Source organism: Pan troglodytes, chromosome 16 (assembly GCF_028858775.2).
Source record: "Pan troglodytes isolate AG18354 chromosome 16, NHGRI_mPanTro3-v2.0_pri, whole genome shotgun sequence".
Lineage (NCBI taxonomy): Eukaryota > Metazoa > Chordata > Mammalia > Primates > Hominidae > Pan > Pan troglodytes.
The window spans coordinates 65,739,197-65,760,835 of NC_072414.2; positions in this window are offsets into that span (position 1 = coordinate 65,739,197).

Genomic DNA, 21,639 nt, shown 5'->3' on the forward strand with positions numbered 1-21,639 from the left:
GCAAGATGGCTGCAGCAACTCCACACCTAGATCCAACTTCCAGGCAGAAAGAAGATGGAAAAGCTGAGGGGAATGCCAGTTTTGTACCTTCTAGAAAGAATGTCCTGAAGCCCTACCCGGTGACTTCACTCCTATCTCATTGACCAGAAGTGGGTCCCGTGGCCATCTCTAGGCCAGTCACTGGAAGGTGGCTGGGGAAAAAGGGGTGTGGAGAGGCTTGGGCCAACCAGCCAGGAGCATCTGCTACAGGTGGTCACCCACCCCAGAAAGCACAGCCCTCAGCCCCCTAGCTGTGAGAGCCAGCAGAGGCAGCGGGGAAGCTGGCCACTCCAGAAAGGCCTCCCTTCAACAGTCATTCAACAGATGCTAACCATTGCCCCCACTGTGCCCAGCAACTTGGGCCCTGGAGCCCAGTAGAGGAAGTGAGCTTTCAACACAAGGCCAGGCAGAAAGGAGAGCCAGACCCCAAAGCAGAGAGCCCCTCTCTGGGTGGGAGCATCAGAGGGTCCCAAGCCTGCCAAGACCTTTCCTTGCCTTTGAAGAAAAGGAGATTAAATAGGACCAGCCTCAAAACCCCAGCAGAAAGGACCTGGCCTCTTTATCTGACTGACTGATGAAGTGGCTTCCTCTGGGGGTTGAAGGAAGGTGTGCAGATAAGTGTGAGTAGTAGTTATGCCACTATCATTCAGGAAGAATTGGGGTGGTGTGGGGGCGGGGAGAGGTCACTGCTGTGCCATCAATGTCAGCCTCACACAGTGTTGCAGAGCCCAGGCTCATCCCCTACTCCCCCATTTCACTGATGTAATCTGACATAGCCTTCCCCCTTGGAGGCCTGAGCCCAGGAAGTTACCTTATGTTACCACCCAGCAAGGTCGCTCAGGCCTTCTTGAGCTTGCCCCGTGATTCTGCCAACCAATTTCAGACAGAGCAGATCACTCTGGGTCTAGTAGGAAATGCCCAGGTCTGGGCATCAGAAGGCCTGTGTGACCTTGGGCAAGTCAGCCAACCTCTCTGAGCCTTTACTGACACCTTGTGGCAGCTTCTGCCCAAAACCAAAGTGCTTGGGTGAAAATAAAAACCTATATTTCCCTTCCACTATTCCCCTGCCACTATGCTCTGGTCTGAGTCACATCACTGCAGAAGGATAGCCTTCCAACACACCTCCCCATCCCACCTCTCCAGGCCACTGTCCTGAAAGAATCAGTGAAAAGGCTTCCCAGGGAAGCAGTTGCGGCTCAGTCCTCCGGTCTCCAGTTGCAGGTCTCAGAACTCAGTCCTGCACAGTACTAGTACTTTCATCAGCTCCAGGATGAGGACATGGTGGACACGTGCTTATCACATGATGTCAGAAAATCTCCAGAGGCCAGGCATTGGTGGCTTATGCCTGTAAGCTTTGGGAGGCCAAGGTGGGAGGAGTGCTTGAGGCCAGGAGTTCAAGACCAGCCTGAACAACATGGTGAGATGAGACCCCATCTCTACAAAAAATTTAAAAATTAGCTAGGCATAGCGGCACATGCCTGTAGTCCTAGTTACTTGGGAGAATCACCTGAGCCCCAGAGGTTGAGTCTGCAGTGAGCTGTGAACATGCCACTGCACTTCAGCCTGGGTGACACAGCGAGACCCCGTCTCAAAAAAAAAAAAAAAAAAAAGAAAGAAAGAAAAGAAAATCTTCAGAAGGGAAAAGTAAGTCCACAGCCTCTCCTAGATTACTGCTTGGTCATGTGTTTTTGTGTGTGTGTCTGTGCACATGTGTGCTCACATCTGTGTACACAAACACCTGTGTGTGTTTTGTCATGGACCTGGGGAACTTCCTACCAGGCTCCTGCAATGGAATGGTTTCAACCGAAGCTCTAACTGGGACAGGGCCCCTCGTTTTTGGCTTTTGAGATGAACGCCCCAACCTAGTTAGTTATCAGTGCTCGGTTTTCTTGGCTTCCTTTCCTGCCCCGTCTATATCCTCTGTCTTCCAATCCCACCATTCAAACCTGCTCCAAACCAGAGGTTTAAATGAATCTAATAAAACCACTCCTAGAGGCAGCTGTTCATGGCTAATAAGGGTGCCCAGAGTGGATGGATAGGTTGGGAAGGGCCTTCCAGGCCTAGCGCCAAACACTATTGGTAGAATTTCAAACCAGGTCTCTGTGGCTAAAACTTTGTCTCTTCCAGGCTACTGGTCTGACCCACTGGCACAGGGAAGCAGTTTTGGGTATGAGGGAAAAGCTGTCCTGAGCTCTCCACACCTCCACCCAGCCATCTGGGAATTCTGGGGTAGGGTATGATCTGTGGATGTGGCTTGGGGACTTGGCGTGGACCTGCAGTGGTTGGTTGGCTCCACTCCATCAAGAAGATTAAGAGGTAATTGAGCAGCTGTTCTGGATGAGGGAGTTGCTGCTTGAAAGTTGGAGGTTGGCCTGAAACCCTCCCATTAAATGTGCTTGTCCCTGGGATTCAAGAGCTCTCTTCAAAAGGCAGGGAGCCCATCCAGGCCCTCCTATGGCTGGAAGAAACCAGTAGCAACCCAGAGCATATGGGGAAACTGAGGATCAGAGAGGAGTAGCTGACTCCCATTTTACCAGGTTGAGTGTCATGGCAGCCTGCTGCCTGAGGTTGGGTGATATGGCCAAAGGTGGTTCTGGGCCAGAATCCTTCCTGCTGGGTTCCAGGAACCTCCTCTCCTGTTGGATAAGAGCCAGGAGTGCAGGCTTTTGGAGCCAGGGGCTAGACCACCCTCCTGGCACTGCTATATTCCAGCTCCTTCTCCCCACCCTACAACACTGTCCCTAACGCATTTTTCCATTACTTTTGTGCTCTGAAACATTTGATGGCTCCCTATCACCTCCAGGATCTGCTGCAACATTCCCTGCTGGCCCCTCCCCGCATCACCAGCCTCACTCTGTCTGGACTGCCTGCTACTCTTAGCACCCACCTGCCCTCTGCCCTCTCCTCCATCTCCACTGTGGCCTTCCTGCCATCTTCCCATCCCTTAAAAGCCATTTCTCCAGGAAGCCTTCCTGTCTCCACTCCGTAATTGGGGCAAGCTACTTAACCTTTCCAAGCTTCAGATGGCACCTCTGGGAAAAAATGAGGGAATAACAAGATGCTGCCTCCAAAGGGTTGTGGTGAGGCTGTCACCAATGAAATAATGCATACCCAGGGCACATCACAGTACCTCTTGTACAATGAGGACTCCAACAAAGGATGCTGGGTCAATTTCATCATCATCATTGATATGTTATGGCTATCTCATCATGAATTGTAGGTCCCATAATCCCCATGTGTCATGGGAAGGACCAGGTGGAGATAATTGAATCGTGGGGCACAGTTTCCCCCATCCTGTTCTCGTGATAGTGAGTTAGTTCTCATAAGATCTGATGGTTTTTATAAGAGGCTTCCTCCTTTACTGGGCACTGATTCTTCTTTCTCCTGATGCCATGTGAAGGACGTGTTTGCTTCCCCTTCTGCCATGATTGTAGGTTTCCTGAGGCCTCCCCAGCCATGCTGAACTGTGAGTAAATTAAACCTCTTTCCTTTATAAATTACTCAGTCTCAGGTACATCTTTATTAGCAGCAGGAGAATGGACTAATACAATCATCATCATCAACCACTCTTCCTCCTCCTTTCTGTGGAATAATAAGGGAATAATAAGAGGGACTCTGTGGCTCCCTCTTCTGAGCTGTCAGAGCACCGTTGGTCTCTGTCCTGTGCTCCGTTTAATTAGAGAAGCAATGTGTGGGCATGCGCCCCTCCCCTCAGACTCCTCCATGGCTGGGTCCTGAACCCCTGAACTCCAGGGCCCAGGACAACAGTGCTCACACTTTTGAATCTCAGGACAGCCTGAGTTGCTAGGCTTTCTTCCTCAGCCCTGGAGAGCACTAATGGTGTCTTTCAAACCTGGTATCCTGGATGTGTGAGCGTGATTGGGTGGGGGCCGGCCCTGGGCTGGGCTTTGACCCCCTCCTCGGGCCTGATGAGAGCTCTCATTACCTTCCTTCCTTGCCAGCTAGGCCTTGGGGTGAAGCCAGCCCTCAACCTTTGATGGGAGGAAGGCTTAATTACCCCCTCAGGCAGAGGGAGAGGATAATGAGGAGCAGATGAAAAGCCTGGGGAGGTTGCTCCTTCCAGAGGCCCCCACCTCTTAGCACCCAGGCTGCCCCCGGCCCCACCTTCAGCCTCTTTGGGCTTAGGTTAAGGCCTTGTACCCTGGTCTGCAGAGGACCCCAGCACCCATGGCCCTTGTGTGATTCACAGATCACAGGGATTACCTTGGATTCTCTCTACCACAGTGCCTGAAATCTCATTAGCACTTCCTATTGGGGTCACACCAAGCACTCCTACCCAATATAGAAAGAATGGTTAGAATTTTTCATACCACACTGGGATCCTGGGACAGTTTGGATAAGGAAGCCATACATTAAGGCCTCTGGTTTGTATGAAACCTGAAATTTGTGATGGAATGGGAAGCAAAGGACAAATTTCACAGAAGGAAGCCAGTGGAAGGGGTCATAGGCCTGCCTCCTCTTGGGGCTTGGCTGGGGATTTGTGGTTGGGACAACATAGCTGGGCTTGGAGACTCTCTTCCCTCCATTGCAGAGCAGCTGAAGGGCTTGGTGTGTTCTTGGCTCTCAGTGGGCAGGGAGGAGGGGAAGAGGAGGTGTCAAGTGTGTCTGGGCAACAGTGACAAAAGATGAGGGAGAGTAGTTGGGCATACAAGTAAAGATCATTCTTGCAGGGCAGGCCCAGGATCCTGGGTTCTTTCTTGTGGGGGGCACGGGGTGCTGTAGATAGAACTAGGGTGTTTTGTCTTCTTGTTCCCCAACTCCTGGGCCATCCCTTGGAAATGCCACTGTGCTCAGCCCAACAGGGAAACCTGAGGGCTCTGGCCCCACAGCTGCACACAGGCTTGCAGGGTGTTTAGCTTGAATGCCAGTCTGTCCTCCCTGGCATTGTAGCAGGACTAGCCGCAGACAAAACCTCTCAGACACCAAGTTGTAGAAGGAAGGGCTTTATTCCGCTGGGAGCATTGGCAAGCTACTGCCTTAAAATCCAAGCTCCCCGAATGCACAATTTCTGTCCCTTTTAAGGGCTCACAACACTAAAGATTTCACATGAAAGGGTCATGATTGATTTGAGCAAGCAAGCGGTATGTAACAGGGGCTGCATGCACTGGGGGTCAGAGAGAAACAGAACGGGGCAGGGAGTTTCACAATGTTCTTCTATACAATGTCTGGAATCTATGAATAACATCGGTTTCTAAGTTATGAGTTGATTTTTAACTACTGGGTTTAGGCCAAGCAGGCCCAGGCCTGGTTTTGGGCCTGGCGCTGGGCTACCTGTCTTTGGTTTTACCACCTTGTTGTTTTTTCTTAAAACAGGTACTGAGTATAAAACAATATAAAACAATATGAGAGGGTCTCTCTCTTCACTCAGCGTGGGCACCTCTGGAGCAGGACAGTGGAGAGGGGCCTGAGGAAAGTACTTCTGCCTGGACTAGCACCTGCCCCGGTCATGGTTCCCCAAACTCCCCATTAGTGCTAGTTCTTCCCAAAGAGGCATCAGAGGGGCAGGGAGGTGCTGGGGGGCACTGTGGTCCATGCTGCCATTGACTGATTTTAGGGTCCTGGGCCAGTTAATTTACTCTTCTAAGACCTAGTTGCCCCATCTGTAAAATGGGGTTTGTAACGGTATCTCAAGGTTGTAGTGAGGACTAAAAAAACATAGTGTATGTAAAATGCTCAGCATAATGCCTGGCATGGGGCAAATGCTCACCACTGTTAACTGTTATTACAGTTATTATTATTAATCCCTCTGGGCAACGTTTCTCAACCTTTTTAAATTCCAGGCTCACTTGTGATAAGCATACAAACCTCATACTCCTCCCAGTAATAGTATAGAATTTAAAACATCAAGGAAATAGAAGGTTGAGGCAAAAAACAAATCGAAGCACTTATTATATAGAACATGCTTTTTCAGATGAGAGAGCACCCCTGCCCCCGCCCCCCCAACACACATACACAATTGAGGCTCACTACAGGGGTGGGAGCTGGGAGGACTGGCAGCCCCCTCTGAGAGGCCTCAGGGTGGAGGGCCAGGAGCACAGGGTGGCCTCTGGTGGGCGCCTCTCCTCCCTCACTGGCCCACAGTGGCCTCTGGATCCCAGCCCAGCCTCCCAGCTCTGGCAACAAGGACTTTGAGGGAACAGAGGAAGCTCTTTGGAATACAAATATCTTTCGATCCTCCGGTCTCAGCCGGCACCCTATTCTCATGCTAATACGGAGAGAGTTTGGGAGATGCTTGAAGGGGAAATTGCCAACTGTAGGAAACCCAGCCCAAGCCTGGGGCCCTGGGGACAGGGCTAGAGCCTCTGGGGTCCTTTCCCGTGTAGCTTCCCAGTACCCAGCACTAAGTTCCAGCCCCATGCCCCAACAGTCCTGGCACATCCCCTGGCGGGCTGGGTAGATTCTACAACTCAGGGTCTATTTGCTGGACAATTGCCCCTTCCAGTTCTCCCCATGCAAATAATAATTCACTTGGCAAATAATAATTCACTAGCGGCTGTTTACCACAGCCCTCCAGTGCCAGGCTTTGGAGAGGTGCTCTGTGCATCTTAGTTATCTCATGTAACCCTCACTGTGCAGCCCATGGAAATGAAACTCAAAGAGAGTGGCAATTTGCCCCAGATCTTGCAACTGTGGTGCCAGGATCCAAGTGCAGGTGTGTGCACCCCACTGGACTCACAGGGCTGGTGGCTTTGGAGACCTCATGAGCCACAAGATGGCATCAGGGGGGCCTGGGAGGTGAGCATCAGGGGGGCATGGGGTTTGGCACAGCAGCAGTCTAGGCCGTAGGTACTACAGGCATAGACAGGACCCGCATGTCAAAAAAGGACTCGGTTGGTGGCTCAGGTCAGGCAGACAGTCTCCCCAGGTGCTGAGTCTGAGTTCTCAGCCCCCAGGCCAGGCTGGGGCAGAGGAGCAGATGGAGATGGGTAGGCGTTCTTGAGTTGACCTGGAATTTAGAAAGGTGATCTGCTGATGGCTTAGGGGGTATGCTGGGGGCAGGCTCTGGACCTGGACAATCTTTCCCTACTTCTCAGCTTGGTGAATACCTACTCCTCCTTCAAGGCCCAATTCAAACCCCAGCTCACTGGTGGAGGCTTCCCTGACTCTCCCAAGCTAACACCTACCTCCATACTCCTCTCTTCCCCAACCTCTGTGGCATCATTTAGGTGCGGCTCTGCCTCCTGCCCTAGGCTGGGAAGTCCTGAGGGAAGAGGCCTTGCCTGATTCATCTCCATGACTCCAGTGCCCAGCATGGGACCTGGCACTCAGCATGGCTCAGGAAATGTTTGCAGAATGAATGAGTGACTCTACAGGATGAAGGAGGCTGTGATCTTCACTCTTGCAGAGTCTCCAACAAAAGGAAGCCACTGAAACCTAAGCAGGAGGGTGCTGCTTAGTATCATTGATTTCTCTGTGCCCAGCACCACATCTCCCCTGCTCTTCTCTGATTTCCACCATAACTGTGTGGATGGTTCTGGATGGACTTGGGCTCACCCTGTGCTGGCCCTTTTCCCCTCAAGTGCACCAACGCCAGGAAAGGCAGCTTGACCGGTGGATCAAAGCAGGCTGGAAGTGCGGGGGAGAGAATACCTCCAGGACAGCCCTCAACCAGCAGGGATGGGAGCCAGTGTGTAGCTGCTCCAGCCTCCCGCTTTCCAGTGGGGAGTTCTGGAGACAGAGGCCCCACCCTCCACTAAGGGACCCGTAAGACTGTCCCGTTAGGTTGGCCGTCCCTCTTTCCTGGTTTGCTCTCCTGCTCCCTCAAGACGGCAAGCTATGCAGTGGAAATTTCGTGACTGTGGAGTCTTATTCTCACTGGGCTCTGACCCTGATTCCTGAGGCTTCCAAGGGTTCTCTGGAGGTATGTAGGAAGCTCCAGTAGAAGAGAGTTATTCAGGGAATTATGTCCTGAAATTAAACTCCACGGTCCCCAAGGGAGGGAGGGAATGGGGCCTGGTGACACTGGGGTGGGGATGGGAGAGAGAAGTTGTTGGGGGTTTGATGGGAAACCCATTTTGCCATAATCGTATTGTGCACATTAAAACCACAGCTACCAGAGCAAAGGGGTGGGGGTGGAGGCAGAGCAGAAAGATGGCTAGAATGAGCCGGCAGGGGAGGGCGTGTCTGCAGACTCATTTGGGATAAGGGGTTGGGGGTTAGGGATCCCTTGGCCAGTCAAGGACAGCCCCACCCACCTCTTGCCAATTGGAGTATAGAGAAGGTGGCAGGCAGGAGTGGAAACCGGGACTCTGCTGCATTGACACCTGCTAGGTGCCAGGCATGGCAGTAGGTGCTTTGCTGAACGCCACTCATTTATAAGCTGCTTTACATGCACCACCACATGTAACCTTTGCAGTAGACCTTGGAGCTTGGCACTATTGCTATCCTAAGTTGCTATGAGGGAACTACACAGGGAGGGAAGTGACTTGCTCAGGATCCCCCAGCCGTTTAACAACCCCATGCACCACAGCTGGATGAGCAAGATGTCTGCAGTGAAGGGACAGAGGAATTGAGGCCAAGCTACTGGGGAGGGGTGGAAATGCCATTCTGGAGGATCTGTGATGTTGACAGAGACTTTATCGGCACAACAAGCCAGCTAACCCCTAACGAACGCGTTGATTCATTCATTCATTCCATCAGTTACTCCAACATGTGGGCCTGCATGGTTGTGAAAACAGAATATGACCTTGTAAAAGGAGAAGCCTTGGGCCCTTGATGCCAGGTGGGAGGAGGATGGAGAGCTCTAAGAGGACTGGAGATGCCAAGAAGGCTTCCTAGAGAGGCGTGGAAGGACTGCGGATGGCTGCTTTCCCTCTTTAGATCCTGCTGTGGGATGCTAGCACAAAGTCTGGAAAATGCACCTGACTTTGCCTAGAGGGGAATAGGTCTCTTCCTGGGGGTGTCACGCAGGAGGGTACCTCTCTTTCTAGTCTTGCCCAGAGCTCCTGAGGAAGGGTCCCTGTGACAGCTCCTTCTCTCCCCTGATCAAGTGGCCTAGGCTTCAGGTAGCAGGACTGGTGAACTGGTTGGGCAGACATGGCTGTCCTTGCCTAGGCCAATGTAGTGCCAGCCATGGCCTTCCCAGAAGCCTTAGACTACAGGCAGAGCTGCCTCACTCTAGCTGCCCTAGCTGCTGGATGCCTGCCTGGTGTGTCTCTCAAGGCCTATCTTCCAAGACTCAGAGAGTGACCACTGGAAAAGACACATCTGGACCCTGAGATCTCCAACAAACTTCAAGTGTTCCCTCATCAGCGTCTCATGTGGCATAAACTTCCCAAATCCTTACTGAGGAGGTTGTGATCTGTGCATATCTCTCAGGAGTCCAACAGCAACTATCTATTCAACAAATATTGTTGCTGGCCTTTATTCTGAATGTAGACTTCCATTGGGGCTCAGTGTGAGGCCAGGGTCAAGGCTCAGTGTATGATCAGGGTTGGGGCTTGGTCTATGACCAGAGTCAGGGCTGAGTGTGTGCCCAGGGTCAGGAGCCACTGCATGGACAGAGTCATGACTCAGTCTATGAATGCGATCAGAGTTCAGCCTGGAGCTGCTGTCAGAGACTAATCTTTTCCAGGCCTTGACTTTCCTTTAGAGCAAGACTACAGGCTCAGGGACTGCCTGCTAAGAGCAAGGTAAGGCAAAACAGGCTGAGTTCAAATCCTGGCTTACCACTTACCAACTCACCTGGAGCAATATCCTGATCCTGCAAACCTTGAGTTGCTTACCTGTAAATGAGGACAAGGGGAGGCACCCGCCTTAGTTCATTCTGTGCTGCTGTAACAGAATTCTTGAGACTGGGTAACTTAAAATGAAGAAGTATCTATTGGTTCATGATTCTGAAGGCTGGGGAGTCCAAGATCAAGGTGTCAGCATCTAATAAGGGCCTTCTTGCTGTATCATCCCATGGTGGAAGCAGAGAAGGCATGTGCACATGGGGAAGTGGGTGGAGCATAAAAGGGGGCCAAACTTGTCCTTTTATAAGGAACCCACTCCCAAGATAACAAACCCGCTCCTATGATAATGACATTAATCCATTCATGAGGGCAGAGCCCTTATGGCCTAATCACCTCTCATTAGACCCCACCACTAAACATTATTGCATTGGGGATTAAGTTTACAACACATACCTTTTGGGGCACATATACAAACCATAGCAGTGCCTCATAGGTTGGGAAGGCTTAACAGGTGAAAAACACCTAGCTCTGAATGTGGCACTTAGTGAATGCTCAGGAAATGGCAAACTCTGCTTTATCCATTATAACCATCATACTAGAGGCTCAGGATCTAAACACTTTACACCTGGTTCCAGTCCTGCCCTCCTGATTCAGGTTTGAGTCAGAGAGTCAAAGGGACCAGTCTCCCTGCTCATCCATGGCCAAGGGAGTCACTGGGTCCTGGGAAACTTCCCTGGAGTCAGGAAAGCTTGGGATAGGGAAGCCTCTTGGGGCAAAATCTCACCCCTTTGATGACCATCAGCTTTTCTCAGAGGCTTCAAGACTCTACCTGCCTGCTGCTTGTGCTCTCTGGTGGGCAGATGAGCCCTGCAGCCCTGGTCCCTTCAGTCCCCAGATTTGGGATGAGGACCCCAGTCTCCTAGATGAAGCTTGTAGCACTCCCTCCTGTCTGCCCTACTCTGCTCCAAGGGCCCTTTGCTGTCCAGGCTCTGTGTGCCTCTTCCTGCCTTCTCCAGCATGGCCCACTTCTTAGCCTCTCCCATCACAACCCTCCAGGATTCTTTCATTGTTTTTGGCTTCCTCTCCCACCCATCTTTCATTTGGATGTTTCCTAAGAGGACAGAATTCTAACCACCAGCCAGCCCTTCCTGCCCCATCCAACAAAACAGATAATCTGTTCTCCATTTTCCCAGAGGAGAAATGAAAACAAGTGGCTGAGATTGCAACAGGAATTGAGACAAGTTGCATTGGCATGGGAGAGCTGTGGGAGGCAGGCATGAGCTGGGGATGGGGTGCTCTTTTGGGATTCTGGTCACTAATCTTGAGTGGCGTAGGGACGTTTTGTCAGAAACAAAGTATGAACTGAGTAATCTAGAATCCCTGCTTCCTGTCTGAGGACCCCAGTCTTATCAGAGAAGCATTATGGATTCTCAGCTAGACCACTGGGGGCACATCCCAGCCCTGCATCTTCCAGGCTGAGTGGCCTTGGGCATGTCACTCAACATTTCTGGGCTTCAGTTTTCTTATCTGTAAAATGGGCTGTTGTGAGAAGTAAAGGAGCATGGAGAACGTGTTCCATGTAATTGTTAGCTATTATTATCTACAGTAGCAGACCCTAAACACTTCCAGCAGCTCACTCCCAGCAGTAAAAAAAGTAAGTGTGGGCTGGGCGCGGTGGCTCACGCCTGTAAATCCCAACACTTTGAGAGGCTGAGGCAGGCAGATCATGAGGTCAAGAGATCGAGACCATCCTGGCCAACATGGTGAAACCCCGTCTCTACTAAAAATACAAAAATTAGCCGGGCGTGGTGGCATGCATCTGTAGTCCCAGCTACTCAGGAGGCTGAGGCAGAAGAATCGCTTGAACCCAGCAGGCAGAGGTTGCAGTGAGCCGAGTTCGCGCCACTATACTCCAGCCTGGCAACAGAGTGAGACTCAGTCTCAAAAAAAAAAAAAAAAAAGTAAGCGTGTCCCTAATACATATCAATATTAATTCATTCATAAATTATATGCATGTATTTCTGTGCTAATATAGTCTATATGTTATAAAATATATACAATAGTCATATTAAAAGTATAAGATAAAGCACAAAATATAAATAGAAGCTCTAATAGCTTCTTCCCATACCCCAGCGGATCCTCTTATGCCCCCACTGGAGGCAGGAACAGTACTTTGGAAACCTCTTCATGTGCCGGTAGCCTGAGTAAATTGCAGAAAAGCTTCTGCCAGGGCCGATGTGAGAGGAGAAGCTCCAGGGCCCCCACGTGGGAGCCAGGGAGTGCTAATGTGGGTGATTAAATCATTTACAATAATCCATTTGGAACAGCAGCCATGTCTAACATGGGGCGTGATGACTGCTCCACAAATAGAAAGGTGGCCAGGGAGGCAGTTGGTGGGACATATTCCAAGGGCATGGGGTAGGCGCACAGACTTACCCTTGCTACTCACTGTCTTGCTGCAGTTCACCTGCCAGCCTCTGTGCCTGCCCAGTGCAATGGATCAGTCTGCCCCCTCCCTGCATAAATGTGCCTGTCCTCTTCTGCATCTGAATCGGTCCCGTCTCTTCTAGGAAGCCCTCACTGATGGCTCTTTTCTTTCTCTCTCTCTCTCTTTTTTTTTGAGATGGAGTCTTGCTCTGTTGCCCAGGCTGGAGTGCAGTGGTGTGATCTTGGCTCACTGCAACGTCCGCCTCCTGGGTTCAAGTGATTCTCCTGCTTCAGCCTCCCGAGTAGCTGGGATTACAGGCACACACCACCAAGCCTGGCTAATTTTTGTATTTTTAGTAGAGACACGGTTTCAATATGTTGGCCAGGCTGGTCTCAAACTCCTGACCTCAAGTGATCCGCCCACACCCCACCTCAAGTGATCCGCCCACCTCAGCCTCTGAAAGTGCTGGGATTACAGGAGTGAGCCGCCACACCTGGCCCCTCAGACTACTTTCTACACTGCAGCAGGCTGGTGCTTTGCTCCATACCCTCAGTGTACTTGACACTGTGGCCTCTTCGGCCCTTGAAGACCACCTTCCCTTACCAACCTGACTCCCCTCCTGTTGCTCTCCTCTTCACTCATTCTGTTCCAGCCACACTGGCCTCCTTGCTGTGTCTCAACAAATGCTGAGCACTTCCCCACCTCTCGGCCTTTGCACTGGCTGTTCCCTCTGCTGGTTACAGCCCCTAAGCCTAGGTGACCCTCAAGGTTTACTCTATCATGGCTTTTCCATCTCACCTCAGCTGACGTCTTTCCTGACCAGCTAGTGGAAAATAGCAAACCACCCCCGTCACTCCTTATTTCCTTAGCCTGCTTTGATTTTTCCATAGCCCTTGTGTTTAATTGTTTTTTTTTTTTTTTTAACTGTCCACCTCTGCCAGCTAACCTGTAAGCTCCATAAGATTAGGCCTTTGCTTTGTAAACTGCAGCATCCCCAGGTTCTAGAACTGAACCTGACACATGGCAGGTGTTCAGGAAACATTGGTTGAATGAATGTGTTCCATTGCTATCCCATGAGGCTGAATCCTGTCTCTCCCTGGCCTAGGCCCATAGGAGAGAGGCTGGAGCTTTTCCTCTTCCATCTCTCCTGTTGGTCAACTCTCCAATTTAGTGGCTGGTCCCTCCCATCCGGCATTCTCCTTCACCATATCCATCACATGTTTAATTACTTTTTGGGAAGGGGTCTAGCTTCCCCATCACCTAACCCCCTAATTGCTCAAAACTAATTTTTTGGGGGGTGAGGATCTAAACGGTGCTGGATAAGAGGGAACCAGGAGGGCCGAGGAGCCACCCAGACAGCCCCTTCAAGATTTCCAAGTCAGTTTTGAAAGAGCAGCAGGCAGTTACTTTGCTCCCTAATTACCAGCCTCACTGTGGACATCCTCAGAAGACACATCTTTCCTAATTGAAACAGCAGGGTGGATTGCAGGCTCTGGGCAGCCTCCTTTGCCTTTTCTGGCAGGAGCCAGAGGCAGGCAAAGGTGTTTCATTAAAAGAGAGCTGTGGAAAGGGAGTGGTCATGGTGCCCACTGCCTCCTGGAGGCCCACAATTTAGACGCACAATGAAACAGCAAATATGACAACGAAAGAATCAAGTCCCTGGTCTGTCTCCCCATCTCAGGGCCTGGGCCTCACCTGGCCTCTCCTTCTCCCATCAACTCTCTCCTGCATAGCCACAGACTCCAGCCAAGTGGCAACTCTGCTGAGCACCTGGCCGAGTGGACTTTGGCCTCCTGCCATCTGTGAGCAGGGAGGTGTAGCTCAGGGGTGGTCCCGGGATTGTGGGCAGCCCCTCTCCTCCCTGGAAGAGATAAAATCTTGGCCCAGGCCAGCCAAGCTCAAGGTCTTAAGGCTTATTCAGCTTGCTGGAGTTGCTGCTTATGGCGGAGCCTACTGAGCCTACTGACTGCATTCCCTGTACCTAGTCTCCTCCTTTTTTCTGAGTAATAAGAACACTTCAGTTTTCCTCTAGGTGGCAAGATGGCCAGCTAAAAGACTACATTTCCCAGTTTCCCTTGCAGCTACATGTCACCAGTGATTTTGTGGGGTGGATTTTTAAGCAGATGTTGTAGGGAGGATTTGGGGGAATATCCCTTCAGGGGAAGACAGGCAGATAACATGTGCCCTTTTATTTTTCACTATCCTCCTTATTTCTGCTTCTTGCCCAGAATGTGGATGTGATGAATGGAGCTCAAGTAGCCATCTTGGGCCCACGAGGATGACAGCCATATATAAGGGATGGTAGGTCAAAAGATAGAAGGAAAGTAGATTCCTGAGCATCATGGAGCTGCCATACAACCTTGGACAGCTTAACTCCAGACTTCTTTTTTGACAGAGAATAAACTGCAAATGTGCTTATGCCACTATAGTTGAGTTTCTGTTATTAACGGCTGAAAGCAAATCCTAATTCACTGACCCCTTTAAGAATGGTAAAAGGTGGTAAAAGGTGAGCCCTCACTCCACAGGTGCATAGAACAGCAAGAGACATGGACACACGTGTACACACACACACACGCACACTCTCTCTCTATTTTTTACACAATTTGTGGGGGAGAAAAAGCCATAGACATTCTCCAAGTAAGCAGACTCAATCATTGTTTTAGTCTGTCACCCAGGCTTTAGTCCTTGTTGCTCACTGTGTCTGGGGCTTTGAGGTACAAACCCATGACCTGGCATTTAGAATGTGTTTTATTGACAGCCCTTTTGCATTTACTGCTGTTAGATCAAGTATTTGCATCATGGAGTAGAAAATAACCCAGGACCTGTTCTTGCCAAGTCCTGGATGGGGATGGGGAAGGAACACTAGACTGATTTATTACCAATACAGATGGGATAAAAGTTAGGTCTGCAGAGGGCCATAACCAGGATGTGCTCTGGATCTCAGGAAACAGTGGCCTGCAGGAATGAGAGAGGGCTTCCTGGAGGAGGAAGGAACACTAGACCTGGAAGGGCCAGCTGAGAGCAGTAAGCCTTGAGAAGAGATGTAGAGGGGACAGGGGTCACCTGAAGGCAGCAGCTAAGATGACGACGCTAAAGGGACTTTGGCCTCGGTGTCCATAGGGGACCAAGCAGGCAAAATACCTTCACCTGGAGACACAGAGATCACTGTGGTCATACCAAGCCCTGGTGGGAGGGCGAGGAGTGTGAACTCAGTCTTTTCATCCTAAGAATATGAGGGAGAGCCTTGCACATTGGGCCTGGCAGGCAGAACGTGGGGCCAGAGACCATGTGGGCCATTTCAGAGACTGGGAGGCTGGAGGTCCCCACATTTCCCACCCTGCACCAGGTGCAGCTCATGAGGCTCTGAGGAAGCCGCCCTACGTGGTCCCAATTCCTTGCACACACTGCTGGCTGTCAGTGCCTCACTCTGTTTCCTCTGCCTCTCTTCTCAAGGCTTGTGCCCTCCGCTGGCCCTTCCAGGTCTAGTGTTCCTTCCTCCTCCAGGGAGCCCTCTCTTATTCCTGCAGGCCACTGTTTCCTGAGATCCAGAACACCTCCTGGTTATGGCCCTCTGCAGACCTAAATTTTATCCTGACCTCTGCCTCCAGGCCTCGCTCTGCCAGCAGTTCTCCTCTATGCCTTCCTTCTAGTCTCTCTCTTCTCCCACCCACAGATCTCCATGCTCTGGGGCTCTCAAAGAATTCAGGGACTGTGGCATTCAAGGCCAGCTGGTTGATGTCACTCCTTCTAGCCTCGAGGAGAAATCTGCTCCGTTGCAACCTACGCCAGCTCAGAGGCCCCCCTCCTCCCACAGATACCCACTCTAAGTCCTCCTCCTCCTCTCACCTGTCTTCCCCCATAAGGGTGACGGAGGTCAGAGAGACATAAACAACCTACGGTTTCCAATTAATTTTTAATTGCAACTTGAAATTCTTAATTGCAGCTGACACGCTATCTCTGATGGAGGCGCGATGGTGAAGGTCGGGGTGGCGGTGACCCAGTTAGAGATGCTCAGCCCCTGTCGGACCAGGCACTGAGCCAGCTGAGGAGAGGACCAGAGGGCAGCCTGAGCCTGGCTGGGCGTGCTGGCCAATTGCCCCAGGAATGCCATGGTGGAGTAGTTGTGCCTCGGGCCCTGGGCCTGCTCCCTCAGAGGCCAGAGGCCAGAGGCCTGCACTTTGGCCCATCCTCTGGGGAGGGCTACCAGAGATGCCCCATTTGTCACTGTCTCATTATGGCCACTGAGGGTCCTGACAGGACAATGCGGCAAGCTCCAAGTGGCCCATCAGGGCCTCTACTGGAGCCCATTTGGACATGCAAAAACCAGCCAAGTTCCAGACAAACAGATGAGTTGGTCACCCTAGCTGGAAAACAATTAGCCCCTTTGACACCCTTATTTCTGGGAAGCGGGGAGCTGCCATTGAGACACTCTTAGATGGCTGGGGAGCTGCCCCTCCCCTCCTCCCACAGCTGTTCCTTGACCTGAGGTGCCAACATTGGGTCTGTGCGACCACAGGGTCTGTGGGTGCAGCTTCTCTCCTGGGCTAGTCGCCTGTGCGTTCTGCCCAGCCATCTCTACCACCCCCTTGGTAGGGAGACAGACAGGTAGATCTGTCTGTCTACCAGCTCCACAGGCGGGTTGTTATCTGATCTGGAGCAAGACATGTCCCTGGTCTGAGCCTTAGTTACTCCCTTTGCCCTTCCTCTAGTTCAGGAGTAGCCTGGTAGTGCCACTCGGGAGTAGCCAGTAGTGTGGTTGGGAGTTGCAGGACGGGAAGGGGCCAGAGATGGACAGCATCATCCACCTCTGCAGCCTGTCCTGGGGGAGGAGCTCTCAGAGTGTGGGAGAAATCTCGCCCAGCTGCCACCCTGCTGTGGGAGTGGGGCGCCCATGGAAGGAGCCAGTCCGAGGCGTTCTGCCATCCTCTGCTCACCCACCCACTCCTGGCATGCATTTGCAAATTCTTTGGCTAAGGTAGCTAGTTCTCCACAGGCGCTATTACCTGAGACCTGCCAGCTAGTGACAACAGAAAGCCCGCATGTTGACGTCCCTCTTTGGCTTGCCTGGAAGTCTACTTGGGGCTGCAGGACTGGCAGGAGCGGGGGCTAGGGTCAGAGTGGGGCAGAGACTGTGGCTGCTCATGGGGCAGGGAGAGGGTCTGGGCCGGGTCAGGGGCTGGGGGAGTGGGAGGATCTGGAGAGGATGGGCTTTCCTGGGGAGCTGGGGGAGCATCCCATGGGTGTGCTCTGCTGAGTGACACAAATCTGGCTTTCACTCACTCATTCATTAATGCATTCATTCATTCACTCATTCATTCATTCGCTCAACAGAGGTTTACTGAGCAGCTGCCAACTGCAGGCCCCATTCTGGGCCCTGGGGGAACTTAGGAAGGAAACAGACCAAAGCCAGAATACCAGTCCCAGGCAGCCACCTTTTCTCCAGGGGTGTGGTTCATGCCCCCTCCTGGCTTGGCCCCCTCCCTGGTGGACCCCCTACTTTCTCTATCACAAGTCCAGGTCTGCAGTAAGGTAGACACAGGGTCCTGGGGTTCCAACCTGGTCCAAGGGAGCAGCCTGGAGTGTGCTTGGAAACATTTGTTGACTAATGGGCTCAGGGACTGAGGGCCTGGGGAGCCTGATCAGGGAGCCTGCGCCTGCCTGTCCCTCGATGTCATTCCCTCAGTCTTCCCGGCACTGAATGAGGCCCAGTGTGGGCAAAGCCGCGTCATCCTTAGCAGGGGCCCCCATCCCAGGGCTTATGAGGCACCCCAGCTCCCCAGGAGCCCCTCTGGGAAGCTGCAAACTCTGCTTTCCATACTTCAGAATTCATCTGTCCTGCCACCCCTTCCTTCAGACCCCCTGGGAGTCAATGGGACTCAAGGGATCAGTGAAATAACCCAAAGTACATTTATGATACAACCCCCTCAACCATGCATTCTGCACCTCCACACCCCTCCAAAGCCCTGCCCTTGGGGAGCCTGGAGACACATGGAGAGGGACCTGCCTGGGTCCTAACAACTGTAACATGTGAACACTGACCCCGAGTGACATGGAACCCTTGTGATATGGCAGGTGCCACACTTGGCACTTTACATACATAGTCACATGCACTGCTTATAGTAACCCCGGAATAGGCACTATCACTATCCCTATTTTACAGATGAGGACACTGAGGTGTAGGGAGGGCTCTCACTTGCCCATGATCATTCAGCTGGGGAGTGGGACCTCACACACAAACCCAGGGGTCTGACTGCTGAGCCCATGCTCCTAATGTCCACACGGTGCCCTCCTACGAAGCCAACCTAACAGCAGAGCACGATTAACAGCAGGTGAGGACAAAAGTACATCAGCCTGTTGGTGCTCAGAGGGGACGAGGCCCCTGTAAACGGAACACTCAGCGAAGGGCCCTAAAGGAGCGGGGATGGGGGCTCCTCAAGGCAGATCCTGAGCAGGACCCGCCCAGCACCCGCTCCCAGCCTGTCAGGAAGGCTGAATGAAAGAACACCGTGTGGATCTTCCTCTGGCCCTTGGAGGCTGTGTCCTCTGCTCAGAGAGGAGGAGCAAGGACATTAGCAGGAAGGGCTGCAGAGTGAGCTAAGGTCTGGAGGTGAGGATGACTCTGAAGGCCTTCCTGGAGAGCAGGCTGAGGAGGTAATGCCTGACTTGGTGGGGGAGGGGTGCTGAGGACCCGCAGGCCACTGTGGAATTGGACCCATCTGGCTGAGGCAAAGGCGCTGGCAGTTATGTTGCACTAAGTGGGCCAAGAGGTGACCTCTGCTTTGGTCTGACTTTGGCCACAGACCTAAGAATCTGGATACAGTTGGGCTAGAAGGGCCTTGGCAGACTGCACAGCTCAACCTGTCTTGTGCAGGTGGGAAATGGGAGATCCAGGGAGGAGGGACTTGCCTGCACCCTCCCCACCTCCTGCTCGGGTGTGTGGCCCTCCCCCTGGGTGGGAAGAGCAGGCAGGAAACATTGTCTGAGGTTTCCAACCACACGGGAGGAACCCTGAAAAGACATTCCTGAGAGAGGCATAAACTAAGACCTAGAAAAGACAGAGGCTGACCTCACAGCCCCTGACTTCCTGCTTCAACCTCCCTTCCCAGCCCAGGCCAGTCTCTTCCCCATGGTCGCACCTTTGCTCAGCAGTTCTTCCCAGCGGGGATGACCGCCCCCACTTTCTATCTTTCTGTCTCTCCAACACTCACTTGATATTGACATGACTTTTATGTATAGTTGGGCCCAACCCTTAGAACTAGCTCCAAGGGCTCTGGTTCCTCCAAGAATTCTCCCGTGATCGCATCTACCTGCTGACCTCTCACTCCCTTGTGTGACCCTGAACCTGAGACTGGCTCTGACGAGACAAATGGGGTGCCGTGAAACTTCCCTCATCCGTCCACAGGCCTGTTGCTCCTCCCCTGCCATGCTCTGAGCTCCCTGAAGAGGTGACCCCGCTGCAGGCTGCCCTCCAGTCCTCTCTGCAACTCCCAGAGCAATCATACTGGAGAAGAGAAGGTCACCAAGGCCTGGGTCCCAGGGGAAGCTGAAGAAGACCCCTCCAGCTCACACTGCCTGCCCTTGTCACCTGCATGGACAGAGAAATGGCTTCTGTCCCTGCAGTCAGACAACCAGGCTTGTGGGCTCTGTAATCTCCATGACTTTATCCACCCTTCCCCTCAGGGTCTTACTGGACATCTCTATCTTTCAATCTCTCCAAGACCTATTTAGCCAGAATCTTTACCACACTCCTACCTGAGTTTATCCAGCTTCTCTTGCATGCCTCCGGTGACAGGCTGCTCACTATCCACAGGGTCACTTCTTATCCTACCGGGGCTGGTCAAAACCTGTGTCTCTTTAGGTCAGCAGTGCCTGGTGCCAGAGGTCCTATCAGTAGACCCAAAGCTGGGTGAACAAAACAAAGGCTGGGCAACTCATTGTCACCTGGGCATGTGACCAGCCTTTGCTCTCCACTCTGGCTAATTCTTTTGTCTGGGGGCCACATCGCCTGCCTGCCCTCCCTCCTTCTGTGCGATCTTCTTCTTCTTCTCTCTTTCCTCCCCCCACTTCCTTGTATCTAAGGATTGCATGAGTCACTTCACTTTGAGCTGCCAGATGTCGGATGCAGTTGGGCTTGGAGTGGAAGCCAATTTTTTCCCTTTACTCAAAAAGAGCTTGGGGCTGATGAAAGCCCCCAACACTGTCATCCTGGATTTTTCAGGAGGGTAGGATGGCTGCGTCAGCTAGCACCACTTCTCCCAGGTTCTGGCCTGCCCACCGTCCATTCCCAACTTGGGAGGGCAACTTGTCCTCTCACTGGCACCAGGCATAGGGCCAGGCCAGCTCCGTGCAGTCCAAGGCACGCTCAGAATGGCCCTCATCATCTGGCCATGCAGAGCTTTGACAGTCTGAGTGGAGTCCAGGGCTCAGGGCCAATCCCCGCTCCATCCAGGGAGTTTTCAATGAGAGCTAGGTACCCAGCTCCATGCTGGAGCTGTGGGGGAGACAGGAAAAAACAAAGAAGGGCCTCGCCTTCAAGGAATTGGCAGTCTGTCTAGGGAGATGAAATTCATACAAATAGTGGTTCATGCGTTTCTGTTTGGATTGTGCATCCACTCCCAGACATGACCTCATCCAGTTCTCACAGCTCTTCAGCATGGGTGTCATCATCTTCGTTTTACAGATGAGAAAAATGGGGCTCTGAGAGATTAAGTGACTTGCCCAGGTCACATAGGTGGTTGTGGAGCTGGGCCCTGCCTCATTCGCTGGGCTCCAGAGCCTGGCATCTGTGCTGAAGTTGGAAAGGAGGGAGGGATGGCTTCCAGGAGGAGAAGGCCCACTGTCCTCTCCCCGTCTCCTCCAACTGAGGCTGGGCTCTCTCCTTTGCCATGGGAATATACCTATCTTGAGCACATTCCAGAGGTGCTAGGCAGGCCAGAGATCTTGTCTGTTGGGGAGTATGGAAGTGGTGGGGTGCTTTCTTAGATTGGGCTCCCTTGAACATAAAGCCTGGGGCCAGGACTTGGGTACAGGAAGTGTATTGGGAGATTTCAGGAAGAGGGTAGCTGGGTAGTGAGACAGGGAAGGAGGAAAAGCTGATATAAAGGAGCATTAACAGAGAAGCCGCTGTGGAGGGCAGGGCTCTACTCCCCTGGCATCTCCCAGGACTGAAGGCCTAAAGGACGGAAGGCAGGGGGGCGGGTTATATATTGGCCACCATCACCCATTGGTTGGGGGGCTTCTCCAGGGAGGTGATGGCTCCTCTGGACTCCAGGAAGAAAGTGGAATCCCTGGCCTCAAGTGCTTGAAGCGGATGCTGAACTTGCACAGAACTGCCTATCCCAGAGTGTGGCTGGGCTGGAAGTGTCTTCTGCGGCAGAGAGTTAGGAACATTTGGTTCCGGGCAACCACATCTTAGGCCCTGCTGCCACCATGGAAGGCCCTGCTTCAATGACCCAGTGGGCAAGTTTTATCGAGCAG